Here is a 17,381-nt window from a genome sequence, read left to right as displayed (position 1 = left end):
AATTTTTTTTTTAATTCTGTCTCTCAGAGTGGGAATGCACCTACAATGTAAATTTCAGACCCCTCCATGATTTCTAAGTGGGAGAACTTGCAAAATTGCAGGGTGTTCAAATACTTCTGTTCCTCACTGTAAGTGATGGAATACACTAAACAATGTACCTGCGTGCTTGATTCATATCCTACTTCAATGATCCCAGTTTGGTTTTCAAGATAGATAATCCAAATTGCTAAACTTTTATGTTTCTTCATGGGAATATGTGATCTGCTGAGCACGTAATGATTGTGACTGTCCTTCAGTTTGATTTGTCAGGCATTAGTATTAGTATTATATTAGTCTTGTTTAAGAGCTAATTTTGTCTCAATTTCTTCGATCCAGAAAGGTGAGTACAGACAGGCACCAGCCTCAGATAATAAGTACAAGTTTGACCAGAAAGATAAAGGGAAGAAGGATATGGATGACCTGAAGAAAGAAGTTGACCTGGTGAGTGCATAAATAAAAGTGAAATCAGTTGTTAATTATCTTAATTACCTGATTGGGGCAATTTTAGTAGACAAGATGATGCTGTGAAAATAAGTTGTAAAGGGTTTATAACTGGCCAAATGCACCATAAATCAAATGACAGGGATTTTGGTTGTTAAAGACAATGCATCTCCATTTCTCTCTCTCACCATAGGATGACCACAAGTTAACCTTGGATGAACTTCACAGAAAATATGGAACCGACCTAACCGAGGTGAGCATTCTGCATGGGTATCAGAACATATAAAGTATATGGTCTTGTAATTTGAATGAACTGACCAGTATCAATCCATGTCGAACAGAAAGAGCGAAACTCAGCTGCTACACAAAATGTACTTTTTCATGTGTCAACCACGGTCTAAAGAGACACACAGAATCCCACAGCCTTGCGGTGGCCAAATGTTTGACTGATGCTGGTTATTTACTGAGGTCTGATCTGTAAGAGTTTGCCCCAAAACAAAGACTGCATTCACACTGGAACACCAGAGTTCACACACCCCTCCACCAACAGCTCACACTTTACTTTCATTTTTTTTTTCCAGTTTTTACACTCTGAAAAAATACAACCTTGGCTTTTTTGAAATACACTATTCATTGATAACACACCTGATCATCCTCTCTCAAACTGTTATCACTCTTCCCAGTAATTGTACAATTACCACAATCTTTATTCCTGTAGGTGTGGTTTCTTTTGCTTGTATCTTCTTTTACTTCTTTTTCTATTAAGGTGTCAGGCTGGTGTGAGGAAACATACAATAGTTTAGCCAGCGTGCAGAGTGAGACCTTTGCCTGTCTTCTTTGGGTCTCTTTTTAGGGTCTTTCCTCCTCCAGAGCAAAAGAGATCCTTGCCCGAGATGGCTTGAATGTCCTCACACCTCCTCCCACAACACCTGAATGGGTCAAGTTTTGCAAGCAGGTAAAATTCTGGAGTCAGGGGTGGAACATTTTCTATGCCAGCACACATTTAGCTTAAATGCATTCCTTTATAGAGAGGCATTTGTTGTAGTCAAACCAGCAAAGTCTGGGCAATTGAATGTTATTTCATCTTTTTTCTAGATGTTTGGTGGTTTCTGCATTCTGCTGTGGATCGGTGCCTTCCTTTGCTTCCTTGCTTTTGCTATCCAGATTGCCTCAGAAGACGAACCAGTCAATGATAATGTAAAGGAGGACTTTGTTAGTGTACATGTAATTGATCTATAAACAGTTTAAAGCAGTAAGGATGATCTGACAGAAAACCTTTTCTCTTTCTGCAGTTGTACCTTGGCATTGTGCTTGCTACTGTTGTCTTCATTACTGGCTGCTTCTCCTACTATCAAGAGGCCAAGAGCAGTAAGATCATGGACTCATTCAAGAGCCTGGTCCCACAGGTGAGTTTTTCCTAATTTTGTACCTTCATATCTTGTTATGGTTAGTCCCCCTCGCCAGGACGGTGAGGGAGAACTAGGGGTAGGACTCAAGACAGCCGACCCAGGGCTAGTATACAAAAAAAGTTTAATGTAAGATAACAACAACGTAACAACATAACAGTGTCCATAATACATACAAGCGAAGGGGAGTGATGACGACGGAGACCAGGACGAACAGGTGCACACACAAACTAACCCCAGGAAACAGGAGTAGAGGACCAGGGAAGACAGGCGACAAAACGGATATCCACGGCACAGGGACTGTCAGCCGGGAACGTCTCACACAAAAACAGAAAAAAACTCAACAACATACAAAATGAGAACCACGGCACAGGGACTGTCAGCCGGGAAATCAAAAGGACGTAATTCAGGATAGTACTGTAAAGTAAGTTAGGTAATGTTCTGGCAAAGACGGATCAAAAAATATGTGGTGTGGTGGGGTGTAGTGTGACGAGCGTAGCGCGTAGGGTGTGTGGAAGAATCAAGCCAAAAAACGCACAGTATCTTTCAGCGTAGCAGTCTCACCACATGTGTCTGCGTTACTATGTTAATGTTAATTAGTTAAATAATGTTCGTTAGATAATGTTCCAGCGAGCACGGAGCGTCTGCCAGAGGTTTATATAAGGAGAAGGTAATCATCGGGATGCACCACAGCTGTGTGCGTAGACAAGCCAGTTACTAATTACTGGAATGCAACACAGCTGAGGTGCAGCGCCCATATGACGAAGAAAACAGAGAAGAGGCAAACGGAGAAGAGGCAAACGGAGGAGAGGCAGCGGCCGCCGAGCGGCCCTGACATATCTGTGTGACAATTGTTGAAAGAGAAAAAAATCAAGTTGTAGTTCTTGCCCAAATAGTCTCCAGTGGCCTACAATGTTGCTCAAATCAAATTTAAGGTGGTGACAAATGATAGAATACTGTATATTACACAGTGCTAAGGCATACCATCAGTACAGTATTTTACAGACATATAGTATTTAGCATTTATCATATGATCTCTTGTTGCTGGCAATAAAAAAAAGAAACTCTTCTGGAAATGTAAGCCTCGTTGCATATATGTTAAGCTGACTCTACTTTATAGCCACTGGTGTTTCTAATTTCTAATTTCTGGATGAAAGAACGCTTGCCTCTGATGTGAAGTTACTCAGAGGTTAGTCTTGGGAAAACTGAATAAATGGGGTACACGTATACTGAGAACAGTGAGAATCCACAGTTTGCCGCAGCTATCCTAAAGGTTTTTTGGACTGTTGACCTGAATGTATAGACACCTGGTATTTCTAATTCCCAGAAGAAAGTACGCCCACCTCTGATGTTAAAGTACTCAGAGGTTAGTCTTGAGAAGACTGAAGTAAAATATAATGAGAAATTTGTGAATCCAGTCTGTCACAGCTATCCTAAAAGTATTGGGTATCTACTCATGCATGTTTCTACTTGTACTGTCATATAATTGTTGCTTTTAAGTAATATTTAATGTTTCATCTAATTCGCATTCTATTGTTTGATCCATATATGTATTTTAATGGTTTTTCCATTTGTGTGCATTGCGTTAAAAATAAACTTGCCGGATGGTGAGAAACTGTCAAAAAAACCAACCTATATTTGACCTTTAATCTTGTAGCAAGCCCTGGTTGTCCGTGATGGTGAGAAGAAGAGCATTACCACTGAGGAGGTGGTGGTTGGAGATTTGGTGGAAATTAAAGGTGGAGACAAGATCCCTGCTGATCTGAGAATCATCTCTGCTCACAGCTGCAAGGTCTGTCCCTCAGGAACTTGTTTTAATCGCACCCAGCAGCAATGTTTTGAAACAGCATTTAGGTATTAAATATGCATTTATTTAGATATTATTTGTGATGTTATATGTGCAAATGTTATGCTTTTATTAGAGTCAAGCTATAGTAGCTTGGGATGATGTGTGTAGTTTGTATGTTATTATAGCTTTTAGTATTAACATTTATCAAGCAGATATTAAGACAAAGGAAATATTTTATTCTCACTTCTCTGGAGATCTTTGCTATTTTATTCTGGCTTCGTTTTTCCTCCTTCAGGTGGACAACTCCTCCCTGACCGGTGAATCAGAGCCACAGACTCGGACTCCAGACTTCACCAATGACAACCCACTAGAAACCAAGAACGTTGCTTTCTCCTCAACCAACTGTGTTGAAGGTAGAGAACAAAGTGGTGGTCAACACAGAAATTACGAGGTTAAAATTAATTTGTGTACAGCGCTGAGTAGATTAAGCCAAAATCCATAACTATAGGAAAATTAGCTTGAAAATATTTCATAACTACAATTTTGAGAGGTAATTTAAACAGACAAGTTGATAACAAAAGAAATAAACTTTAAGAAAGGTGAGATTTTACTTATGAGTTACTATCTGGTTGTTGGTAAATAGTAAATGCCTCTCATCAAAGAGGCTTCATCAATTCTGTCCAACTGGTGGTGAGCTGGAGGTATTTATGGTGTTTCAGTCCTTCGACGGCCAACAGTGTCCTCTAATGGCCGAGTCATTAGGGTCCGGTATTGGTGAGCGTTGTTACCTGTCTTTGAAACCTCATATGTGTACCGACACCTATTGTCCTGGCGCGAATTAGAGTGGGAATATTTGGGCAGAGATTTCAACACAGAGTTGTAGATGGATGACAAGCTTAGGTGAAGGCCCACTTAGAGATTGGTCCATCCGAAGGACAGAACACCCAGACACAAACAGAGTGATGTGGTGTATGCAATTAAGTGTAGTCAGGAGTGTAATGACTTGTACATTGGGGAAACTAAACAGCTGCTGCACAAGGGCATGGCCCAGCACAGGAGGGCCAACCCCAGTGGACCAGAGTCAGAGGTCCACCTCCACATGAAGGACAAAGGGCATTCTTTCAAGGACAGTGAAGTTCAGATCCTCTCCAGAGAACATCACTGGTTTGAGAGAGGAGCCAAAGAAGCTATTTTTGTCCAAATAGAACACCTCTACTAAATAGGGGTGGTGGATTAAGACACAACTAGTCATCCATCTACAATTCTGTGTTGAAATCTCTGCCCAAACATTCCCACCCTAATTCACACCAGGACAATAGGCATTGGTCCACATGTCAGGGTTCAAAGACAGCCTTAAGGGAGTTCTGGATGTGTAGTTTCTCCTTCTTGGTCCCTTCTGCAGTTGTGGGTACTTCCTCGGCCCTGTGGTCTCTGTTCTGTTCTGATGACCCCCAGTTTGTGTTGGAGTGGATGGTGTGAGTCAAAAAGCAGGTACTGGTCTGAGTGTATAGGTTTCCGATATACTTCTCTCTTCAGGCTTCTGTCCCCTCCCAAGTGGACTGCACAATCCAAAAAGGCCAGACAGTCATCTCTGGCATCCGCACGAGTGAACTTGATGTTAATATTCACAGAGTTGATATGCTTGGTGAAAGCCTCTACCTCCTGGGTCCTGATTTTAACCCATGTGTCGTCCATGTAGCACAACCAGTGGCTGGGAGCAGTACCAGTGAAGGAAGACACTGTCCTCAACTTCTTTCATGTACTGGTTGGCAACTATAGGAGACACCAGGGAGCCCATAGCACAGCCATGTTGCTGCCTATAGAAGTGCCCCCTAAACTGGAAGTAGGTAGTGTTTAAACAGAGTTCCAGCAGAGTGCAAACATGGTCTGGGGTGAGGTTGAGAAACTAAAAAGGATCTTTCGCAACCACAATATCCCAGTCAACTTTAAGCCAGAGAACACCCTGTGGCAGAGACTGGTCCATCCGAAGGACAAAAGACCCAGACAGTGTGTTGTGAGTGATGTGGTGTATGCAATTAAGTGTAGTCAGGGGTGTAATGACTTGTACATTGGTGAAACTAAGCAGCCACCGCACAAACACATGGCCCAACACAGGAGGGCCAACTCCAGTGGACCAGGGTCAGCAGTCCACCTCCACCTGAAAGACAAGGGGCATTCTTTTGAGGACAGTGAAGTCCAGATCCTCTCCAGAGAACATCGCTGGTTTGAGAGAGGAGTCAAAGAAGCTACAGTGCCTTGTGAAAGTATTCGGCCCCCTTGAACTTTGCGACCTTTTGCCACATTTCAGGCTTCAAACATAAAGATATAAAACTGTAATTTTTTGTGAAGAATCAACAACAAGTGGGACACAATCATGAAGTGGAACGAAATTTATTGGATATGTCAAACTTTTTTAACAAATAAAAAACTGAAAAATTGGCCGTGCAAAATTATTCAGCCCCCTTAAGTTAATACTTTGTAGCGCCACCTTTTGCTGCGATTACAGCTGTAAGTCACTTGGGGTATGTCTCTATCAGTTTTGCACATCGAGAGACGGAAATTTTTGCCCATTCCTCCTTGCAAAACAGCTCGAGCTCAGTGAGGTTGGATAGAGAGCGTTTGTGAACAGCAGTTTTCAGTTCTTTCCACAGATTCTCGATTGGATTCAGGTCTGGACTTTGACTTGGCCATTCTAACACCTGGATATGTGTATTTGTGAACCATTCCATTGTAGATTTTGCTTTATGTTTTGGATCATTGTCTTGTTGGAAGACAAATCTCCGTCCCAGTATCAGGTCTTTTGCAGACTCCATCAGGTTTCCTTCCAGAATGGTCCTGTATTTGGCTCCATCCATCTTCCCATCAATTTGAACCATCTTCCCTGTCCCTGCTGAAGAAAAGCAGGCCCAAACCATGATGTGTTTTTTTTTTAGTTTAATTTAAAGTGAGGAGCCTATAGCGGCAATGTTGCATCTGGTTAAATGCATAACACTATCCATAATATTAGACACACGGAAGAATTACAGTGCCTTGCGAAAGTATTCGGCCCCCTTGAACTTTGCGACCTTTTGCCACATTTCAGGCTTACAACATAAAGATATAAAACTGTAATTTTTTTGTGAAGAATCAACAACAAGTGGGACACAATCATGAAGTGGAACGAAATTTATTGGATATTTCAAACTCTTTTAACAAATAAAAAACTGAAAAATTGGGCGTGCAAAATTATTCAGCCCCTTTACTTTCAGTGCAGCAAACTCTCTCCAGAAGTTCAGTGAGGATCTCTGAATGATCCAATGTTGACCTAAATGACTAATAAATACAAATAAACATATCCAGGTGTTAGAATGGCCAAGTCAAAGTCCAGACCTGAATCCAATCGAGAATCTGTGGAAAGAACTGACAACTGCTGTTCACAAACGCTCTCCATCCAACCTCACTGAGCTCGAGCTGTTTTGCAAGGAGGCATGGGCAAAAATTTCAGTCTCTCGATGTGCAAAACTGATAGAGACATACCCCAAGTGACTTACAGCTGTAATCGCAGCAAAAGGTGGCGCTACAACGTATTAACTTAAGGGGGTTGAATAATTTTGCACGCCCAATTTTTCAGTTTTTTTATTTGTTAAAAAAGTTTGAAATATCCAATAAATTTCGTTCCACTTCATGATTGTGTCCCACTTGTTGTTGATTCTTCACAAAAAATTACAGTTTTATATCTTTATGTTTGAAGCCTGAAATGTGGCAAAAGGTCGCAAAGTTCAAGGGGGCCGAATACTTTCGCAAGGCACTGTATTTTTGACCTCTACTAAATAGGGGTAGTGGATTAAGACACAACTAGTCATCCATCTACAACTCTGTGTTGAAATCTCTGCCCAAACATTCCCACCTTAATTCACACCAGGTCCACATGAGGGTTCAAAGACAGGTAACAATGCTCACCTATACCAGACCCTAATGACTCAGTCGTTAGAGGACATTGTTGGCCACCAAAAAACTGGAACCACAACATATCAATCGTTAGGGGACAGCGTTGGCCATCAAAGGACTAAAACACCATAAATACCTTCTGCTCACCACCAGTTGGACAGAACTGATGAAGCCTCTTGGAGAGGTGAAACATCTTCTACCTAAAACCAAGTCCAAATGATCTTTAATACATTTTTCAGCTGACTCATACTTACTTGCTTTCTCCAGGTACTGCCAGAGGAATTGTCATAAGCACTGGAGACAACACCGTCATAGGTCGTATTGCTACCTTGGCTTCCAGTCTGGAGTCTGGGAAAACTCCCATCGCCATCGAGATTGAGCACTTCATTCACATCATCACTGGTGTGGCTGTTTTCCTGGGTGTTACCTTCCTCATCCTCTCACTCATTCTTGGATACACCTGGCTGGAGGCTGTCATCTTCCTCATTGGTATCATTGTCGCCAACGTGCCAGAAGGTCTCCTGGCTACTGTCACTGTGAGTTGTGGTGTTCATCTTCAGCTGGAATCTCACTGTCTACAAAAAATGTCTTGATGCAAAGTAACTGTAATCACTTGAGTTCTAGGTGTGTCTGACTCTGACTGCTAAGCGTATGGCCAAGAAGAACTGCCTGGTGAAGAACCTGGAAGCTGTGGAGACTCTGGGCTCCACCTCCACCATCTGCTCGGACAAGACTGGCACCCTGACCCAGAACAGGATGACTGTGGCCCACATGTGGTTTGACAACCAGATCCACGAGGCCGACACCACAGAGAACCAGAGCGGAACCTCCTTTGACAGGAACTCGGCCACCTGGGCTGCCCTGGCCAGAGTTGCTGGACTTTGCAACCGTGCCGTCTTCCTGGCTGAGCAGAGTAACATTCCCATCTTAAAGGTAAACGGTTTATTGTTTGCAACATCTTTCTTTGGTTACCAAAATTTTTTTTTAAGCTCACCCATTTTAAATTTACACTCATTACCTTATGGTTCATATTGTCAGCTTATTGCAGTGTTTTGAATTTTGTCCAGTTAAAATTATCAAAAAATATTCACTGTACTTGATGGGAGGGGTTATGGCTTCATGGCGACATTGGTGCAGTGGGTGGAGCAGTTGTCTCCCAACCGAAAAGTTGAAGGGTCGAATCTCGGTGCCTGCAGTCCACATGTTTAAGTGTCCTTGGACAAGATACTGACCGCCCCCAAGTTGCCCATGATGGTGGCGCGTATGCACGCAGTGGCCCGGGGCCCCTCAGCTCTAAACAAAATTTTGTTGTATGTGTTACAATGACCAAAAAAATCTTGGTTTTAAGTGTATGATGTCTTCCTATCTTTGTTGCACTGGTTGTCATAAAATATATTGTAAATATAGAAGAGGTGTGCACTGATCCATGACTTGGGTCACCAACTTTTTGTCTTCTCTCTGACCTTTCAGAGAAAAGTAGCCGGCGATGCCTCAGAAGCTGCCTTGCTGAAGTGTATTGAGATGTGCTGTGGATCGGTTAGCGACATGAGAGAGAAATATCCCAAGATTGCTGAGATCCCCTTTAACTCTACCGACAAATACCAAGTAAATAGCTCACACAGTGTCGAGTGCTATGAAAACAACTTAATATTTGTAGTAGTAAGTGTTGACTTACACCCTCTAGTGTTCGAGTTTAGTGGTGTCTACACTGACCTCTTACTGACTAATAGCTTAAAAGTCCAACTCTGAACATTTTAGATTTAAACTGAGTTTTGCTTTAAATAAATATTTGGTAATAACATTAAAAGAGTTATTTAATTCCAGCTTTTCTACTTGTTCCACAGCTCTCCATTCACAAGAACACAACTCCTGGAGAGACCAAGCACCTGCTGGTGATGAAAGGAGCCCCAGAGAGGATCTTGGACCGGTGCTCCACCATCATGATCCAAGGCAAAGAGCAGCATCTAGATGAAGAGATGAAAGATGCTTTCCAGAACACCTATGTTGAACTGGGTGGACTTGGAGAGAGAGTACTTGGTATGTTCAGTTATATTCTTATCCTCATGTACTAAGCTGTTTTGGATAAATTCTGTTAAGTCCCTTCTCTAAATGACAAGCATTTGTCCCTGTCTTATTCAGGTTTCTGCCATTTCAACCTGCCTGATGACCAGTTCCCAGAAGGCTTTGCTTTTGACACTGAAGAGGTGAACTTCCCCACTGAGAAACTTTGCTTCATTGGCCTCATGTCCATGATCGACCCTCCTCGTGCTGCTGTGCCTGATGCTGTTGGTAAATGCAGAAGTGCTGGAATCAAGGTATGAAAATACACATCGTTTTTGTAGTTGACATAAAGCCATCTTCTTCAGTTTCTGTTGTCCATAAAACATGTTGGCTCATGATTTTGTATTGTGAAAGTGTTGAGTCACTGAACTCATCGGCACAAATGTCCCTGCTCCTAGGTGATCATGGTCACAGGTGATCATCCAATCACAGCTAAGGCCATTGCTAAGGGTGTGGGTATCATCTCTGAAGGCAATGAGACCGTTGAGGACATTGCCGCACGTCTGAACATCCCAATCAATGAAGTCAACCCAAGGTACTAACTTTCCTGAAAAACCTGATAACTTGAAAGAACAGAGATAAGACAAATTGACAATAGTTTTCACGGAAACAAAAATCAGTGCTGCATACTGAGGACCCCAATGACATATTCTGGGTCTATCTGTTATTTCATTTCATGCCATTGATATGTCTCTGATTTAGCCCAGTTGCAAAGTTCTGTGTTTTCAATCATCACCACAGAATTAAATTCCAATATAATTTCCATCTTGATCTGCAGAGAACTGTGTGATAAGTCCTACATTACATGTATCTGAGTGAGTTGACTTACTGGCTCTGTATCCCCTTAAGAGATGCCAAGGCCTGTGTGGTCCATGGTGGCGACCTGAAGGACCTGACCTCAGATTGGGGCTGTGACAGGTGATGGTGTGAATGACTCTCCAGCTCTGAAGAAAGCTGACATTGGTGTTGCTATGGGGATCGCTGGGTCTGACGTCTCCAAGCAGGCCGCTGACATGATCCTGATGGACGATAACTTTGCCTCCATTGTTACTGGAGTAGAAGAAGGTGTGACCTACACTGGGATGTTTACCTGCAGAAATGTGAGCATGTAACAGCTTAGTTTTCTCACAGTTCTCACAGTTTTAATTTCTAAATTACTTTGTCAGGCCGTCTGATCTTTGACAACTTGAAGAAGTCCATTGCCTACACTCTGACCAGCAAAATCCCTGAGATGTCACCTTTCCTCCTCTTCGTTGTTGCCAGCATTCCTCTTGCCCTGGGAACTGTCACCATCCTCTGTATTGACCTGGGAACTGACATGGTGAGCTCTTTACCTGGTGACTTGGTTAAAAAACAGCACTTTGGGTGTTTAATTTGCTTCCCTTTTCTTACTGTCCTCTCCCAGGTCCCTGCCATTTCCCTGGCCTACGAAACAGCTGAGAGCGACATCATGAAGAGACAGCCCAGAAACTCGAAAACAGACAAGCTGGTGAATGAGAGGCTCATCAGTATGGCCTATGGACAAATTGGTAGCTAGCAGCTTTTCTAATAATCTTTAAAAGGAATATTAATTAATAAATCAGTAATCTACCTATCCATCATCTACATGTCTAGGCTCTGCAGAGGGTAACATTATGTGGCTTAAATTATTTAGCATTAGCATTTGTTACAACTACAGCGCTCTATCAGCTCACTCTCCATGTTTGTTGTGTCAAAAAGCCTAATGCCTCCTCAGTGTGATTGTTTAGCAGCGACAGACAGAAATGTTTTTAAGTGACATTTTTTCTCATTTTGTGGAAGCACAACACTGTAACAAAGAGCCACTGAAGTTTAACTGCTCTCCTCTGTTAGGTATGATGCAGGCCATAGGTGGGTTCTTCACATACCTTGTGATCCTGGCTGAAAATGGTTTCCTCCCCATGGACCTGCTGGGGCTCAGAGTGTTCTGGGATAACAACCATATAAATGACCTGGAAGACAGCTATGGACAGCAGTGGGTCAGTACACCCTAGTCTTACTTGCAGTATTCTGCTCTGACAAAATGCTTCAGCTGAAGTTAATAAAAAAAAATTTCACTGTATCACAAAATGGAAAATGTTAAAATCTGTTTCCATTTTCTATCCACCAGACGTATGAGCGCAGAAAGATTGTAGAGTTCACCTGCCAAACAGCTTTCTTTGTCAGTATTGTGATTGTTCAGTGGACCGATCTGCTCATTTGCAAGACCAGGAGGAACTCCATCATTCATCAGGGGATGAAGTATGTGCATATGACCCCATATTGAACCTCATTCAGATGTTTTCTTGCTTTTTTTCTTCTGAATTCTTAAAATATACTTTATATTGCTGGGTATACAAAACATATTTAATTTTACTTTTTAATGTCCTCAGGTTTTACCTTACATAACTGTATCTACATTGGAGCTACATGTAATTATGAAAGGAAAAATGCAGAACTTAATAATTAACTTGTACTAGTCCCATGACTAGTCTATACTATGCACTTTGCTTTAATGACAGTGTGTTAATACATGTCATAGGATAACATCATACTGTAGGATAATTTGTTTTGGTCATATTAACAATAATCATACTGTAGACTAATAAATAACTGATATGAAATGGTGCTGACTGGGTCAACTTGATGCTTCCACAGGAACCGTGTCCTCATTTTTGGTCTGTTTGAGGAAACAGCTCTGGCTGCCTTCCTGTCTTATTGCCCAGGCATGGATGTTGCCCTCAGAATGTACCCTCTCAAGTGAGTCTGCTACACGCTTAGACAAATATATATCCAGATCTTTTCTGTCAGAAATTATAGTGTATTTACAAAAACAAACAAACAAAAAAAAAAGACACAAAATGACTAAAATCTGATGTGCAGCTCCAGTTCCAAAAAATTTGGAATGCTGTGCAAATTATAAATAAAAACTGAATGAAATGATGTAGAAATCTTTTAATGCTCATATTTAATTGGAAATAGTAACCTGTCTTGTACCTGCATGGCATTCTGGGGGACTGAGGCAGCTACTGCATTTTCTGAAGTTGTTTGTCCTCCTTCTGATACTTGTACAATGAATTTCTTACCAAATCCTGATGAATAATTCTTATCGTTTGCACAGAAAGTTACCCTAATAACCACGACAGGACTAGATGTTCAGGCTACATCACTTAACTGCTGTTTTATAACACAGGGGAATTCCCCTCTAGCACCAGGATAAAGTAAAAATTGCTGAGCAGACAGGAAGGAAGGGTCAGGGGTGAACAGTGGTGGAGAGAAGCCACAGTGGCAAAGACTCAGCACAGTTACTGAAGCTGCTGGAGCAGTGAGGTTGGCGTGAGCAAGAACTGAGGCTGTTTGGAGATCTTTGAAGGGTAATGCTGTTGGAATCTGCTGAGAAACCCCAAAAAATGCCAAGACATGCAAAAAGCCTGGAAATGTTTGAGAAGCTTAGACAGGGAAAAGGAGGAGATGGTTAGGATGAATCACAGCTAAACTGTGCTGTCTGAGAGCTTCATACGGAAAGGAATGTGCCTGAGATCGATGCACACAGCAGGATGTGGAGGTTAGAGGAAGGTGATGGTCAGCACCGACTGTGAGCCATGTAGTTTCACCGTCTGTGTTTATGTTCACGGTTTACTTGCTGATGTGGCTTCATGTTCATGAGCTGGTCACAGCTCACCTCCCGTCTCGCCTTAAAAAAGTTTTCATTGTGCAGGTTATTATCACAGTAAGCATAAATAGTGTGATCCAGTTCTGGTGGAAAATGTGATAATAGGTAGTGGGTTCAAAAGCCCCTTATGAATAGACCAAGATCTAGTCCCGTGACGTCGCCCGGCATGGCGCAGCCGGGGCCCCACCCTGGAGCCAGGCCCGGGGTTGGGGCTCGAATGCGAGCGCCTGGTGGCCGGGCCTCCCCCCACGGGGCCCGGCCGGGCTTAGCCCGAACGAGTGACGTGGGGACGTCCTCCTGTGGGCTCACCACCTGCAGGAGGATCCGTAAGGGGCCGGTGCATAGTGGATTGGGCAGCAGTCGAAGGCAGGGGCCCCGACAGCCCGATCTCTGGACACGGAGACTAGCCCTGGGGACATGGAATGTCACCTCGCTGGTGGGGAAGGAGCCTGAGCTTGTGCAGGAGGTTGAGAGGTACCGGCTAGATATAGTCGGGCTCACCTCCACGCACAGCTTGGGCTCTGGAACCTTACTCCTTGAGAGAGGCTGGACTCTCTACTACTCTAGTACAAAGATAACATATCCAATGTTTAAATTCTTATTGTTTTTTAAAATCTGCTAATTTTAAATTTGATGCCAGAAATACTTTTTAAAAAGTTGGGACAGGGGCATGTTTACCACTGTGTTGTATCACCTCTTCTTTTAACAACACTCTTCAAGTGTTTGGGAATTGAGGAGACCATCTGCTTTAGTTTTGTAAGAGGAATCTTTTCCCTTTTTTGCTTGACATAGGACTTCAGTTGCTCAACAGTCCTTTGTCATATTTCTCACTTCATAATGCACCAAATGTTTTCAGTGAGAAACAGATCTGGACTGCAGGCCGGCCGGTTTAGCACCTGGACTTCTATTATGGAGGCATTATGTTTTAAATATGTTTGCCAGGGTAATGTCAGTGATACAGAGTTGTCCACTTTGCACACTTTCTTTTTCACTGAAGGTTTTTCTGGTTGACATGACTTCATTTTCTCTGTAAATACTCTGAATAGTCTGTTTCTGTTTACATGGGAAAACAGCAGATAGCAATGAGGGCACACAGCTCATTAGTTCAGGACACTGACACACAGCTGAAACCTCATTGTCTTCTTTCTCCTTGTTGCTCTTTTTCCCTTTCTCATTTCTTCCTCCCCACCTCTTTTGTTCTTCTTCATTTTCTCATTCTTTCTGTCAGAACAACTGTCCCTTCCTAAACATAGTCTTTCCTTTTTCTTTTTCTATTGGTGTTTACCGCTTTACCGCTGAGATTCTTTCTCAGCCTATATGCAAATATAAAGAGGCAAAGCTTTGTATTCCAAAGGACAGTCCCAGGAAATGACAAATTTTATAACAAATAGTTAGTTAAACAGAATTTGATTAATTCAGTCAGTTAACATATTTAAATTCTTTCTATCTTCTTTTTAGGTTATTTGAACCTGGTAATGCACTTTAAACCATATTGTAGCGCACTGAAAGTTTTCATTTTGAGAAGATGTTGATGGCTGCATGTGCTTTGACATTTGGAGCAGTAATGTCAGTGTGCTCTTTTAGTGACCTTTTACTTTTATTCCCTGTAACGATGAGATGGAACCTACTGCGCCGGTTTCAGCACTAAGGCTGCAAAACATACTGGAGAGCAGCACACAGGCATAAAAAAATAAAACGTATCAGTTAAACTAACTGTTTTGAAGCTATGCATCAGGTCTGTGAGCAGTCTCACGGCTGCTGACAGAGAGGGTTCTCAAAGAGATGAGCACACTGACAGGACACAATGTCAAAGGTCATTTAAATGCATGTTCAGCCTCATTTTATATTGACACAGCTTCTGAATTACTTCTGCATAATAGTTTGGCCTCAGAAGCCTAATGTTCCCCCCCAAAGCTTTTCATGTGCTGTTAGAGATCTATCTTTGGCTCTTTGTCCTGGTGCGACTAACTCGGCCTCTCCAACTGGCCTGGAAGAGAGTGACTCAATCTCTCTGTCTCTCTATCCATGCCTTAGGCCATACTGGTGGTTCTGTGCCTTCCCCTACTCCCTACTCATCTTTGTTTATGATGAAGTCAGAAAATACATCCTCAGATGCAGCCCCGGTGGTAAGTCCTTTACTGACTCCTATTTGCTTTGCAAGGCAGTTAAAGGTTCAGTATGACACATCTTTGCCTCTATTGTGAGTCCTTGAAGTCGGATGTAGTGGGCTGAGTTGGACAGTTTTGCTTTGGTTGGAGAAATCAGGGACACCTCCCATTCTGGTGTAATGCAACTTGTTGTTGCCCTGCTACAGGTCACAAAATCTGACGGGTCATAGAATATAATCCAAACCAGCAGACTGACCAGCAGGCCGAGCACTACTCCTCTTAAATAACTTAAATAACCTAAATGTAGGATGGTGGATTAATTAATGATGGGCTTATTGTTCCTCCTGCAAATATCAACTTTTTCAGTTGTTATGTAGATTTTGGCCAGTTTAAGCCTGCCTGCCATGTTTGTTTATAACAGCGTCGCTGAGATGTCACAGGTCTGTATACACCATCAGCCTTTATGTTTGTTTGCCAATGCCTGTAGTGTCAGAGAGAGGGAGGGAAAGACACCAAACAAAGAGAGGGTGGCACAGCGGCATGGTGATTAGCTCACAGCAAGAAGTTTCCAGGGTCAAGTCCTGGCCCACCTGGGGCCTTTCTGTGTGGAATTTGCATGTCCTCCCTGTATCTATGTGGGTTCTCTCTGGCTTCCTCCCACAGTCCAAAGACATGGAGTTTAGGTTGATTGGTGACTCTAAAGGAGTGAACGTGTGTGTGTGTGTGTGTGTGTGTGTGTGTGGTTGTTTGTCTGCATGTCAGCCCTGTGATAGACTGGAGACTTGTCCAGGGTGGCCCCTGCCTCTCAACCAGTGTCAGCTGGGATTGGTTATTGACCTTTAACAAACCCTGATGCGAATCCAAGCCCATCCCTAGGTCAGCGTCATTTGCTCCTTTTATCACTTCTTCTCAGGGAGATTATATGTCCTTGAGAATGATGTCATCATTACATAAGAGAGACAAAAATGCCACAACCTAGATGACCCTGCAAGATCTCCTAAAGCAAAGAAAGTCTCAGAAGCATTTGCTTTATGCTCACTCTAGCTCATGCTCCCAAGTCCAGTCTTTCTTTGAATTACTGTCAGTAAGATGAAGGATGATGTCATTCTGCAGACTGAGCACAAAATTAAAAAGTTCACAATTTTTTAGATCCACCATGTCAGCTGTTGTGTCAAATACCATCCTTGGATTTGTTTGTGAAAGATGAGAAAGAAGAGACTCCAAAGGACTCCAATTGTGAAGGGAAACATCCCAAAATGATGCCCCTAATGTGTTCTCCATTGGTTCCTAGGTTGGGTGGAGTCTGAGACATACTACTGAGTCAACACAGTCACGGAGGGAGCAGTCACTGTTTCACTGTTATTTTCTGCCTCATTACATGTCTGCCTGAGATGTTAGCAAGACCCCCTTAAACAAAACTGGGATAAATTAAGAATTTATTGATTCTTGTGTCATTCACAATAAAACACCTCTGTACCACTGTGCACTGAGGCTGCTGGGACATTTGTTTCTTTTGCACTAATATTTCTCAAACACATCAAGGGTAAACAAAGATGTAAGATAAAAATAAATATAGCAAAGACACAATTCTTTACATACAGTAGCACTGAAAAGAAGACATTTCTGAGTGTTTTTACAGCAACACATGACCACGTAGTTAACTGAAAAAGGAACCAGACAAAACAACCATGAAACTTATATCAAGACTGTCACCATACATGGAAAACAAATGCCACTGGAGAGTGTAAATGCATTCATAATACATCCATCCATGGGTTGAAAGTCAGAATCATGAACTAACCAGAAGCCAGTTAATCAGTCACTCAGATTTATTCATTAATCAAAAGCCAAGCTAGTTAATCAATTTATAATTCAATACAACTCAGATCCAAGAAATAATCACTTGAAAGCCTTAACTGATTATCATCAGTCATTGCAGA

General features: G+C 42.3%; 1 pseudogene; it reads left to right on the top strand.

Annotated features, from left to right (window-relative positions):
• Window positions 1-435: 435 nt before the first annotated feature.
• Window positions 436-16,878, top strand: LOC109971966 (sodium/potassium-transporting ATPase subunit alpha-1-like; annotated as a pseudogene).
• Window positions 16,879-17,381: the final 503 nt, after the last annotated feature.

The sequence above is a fragment of the Monopterus albus genome, unplaced genomic scaffold (genome assembly GCF_001952655.1).
Source record: "Monopterus albus unplaced genomic scaffold, M_albus_1.0 scaffold240.1, whole genome shotgun sequence".
NCBI classification, from domain to species: domain Eukaryota; kingdom Metazoa; phylum Chordata; class Actinopteri; order Synbranchiformes; family Synbranchidae; genus Monopterus; species Monopterus albus.
The sequence above is the reverse complement of the archived record's forward strand: the minus strand, read 5'-3'. Positions and strand labels throughout refer to the sequence as shown.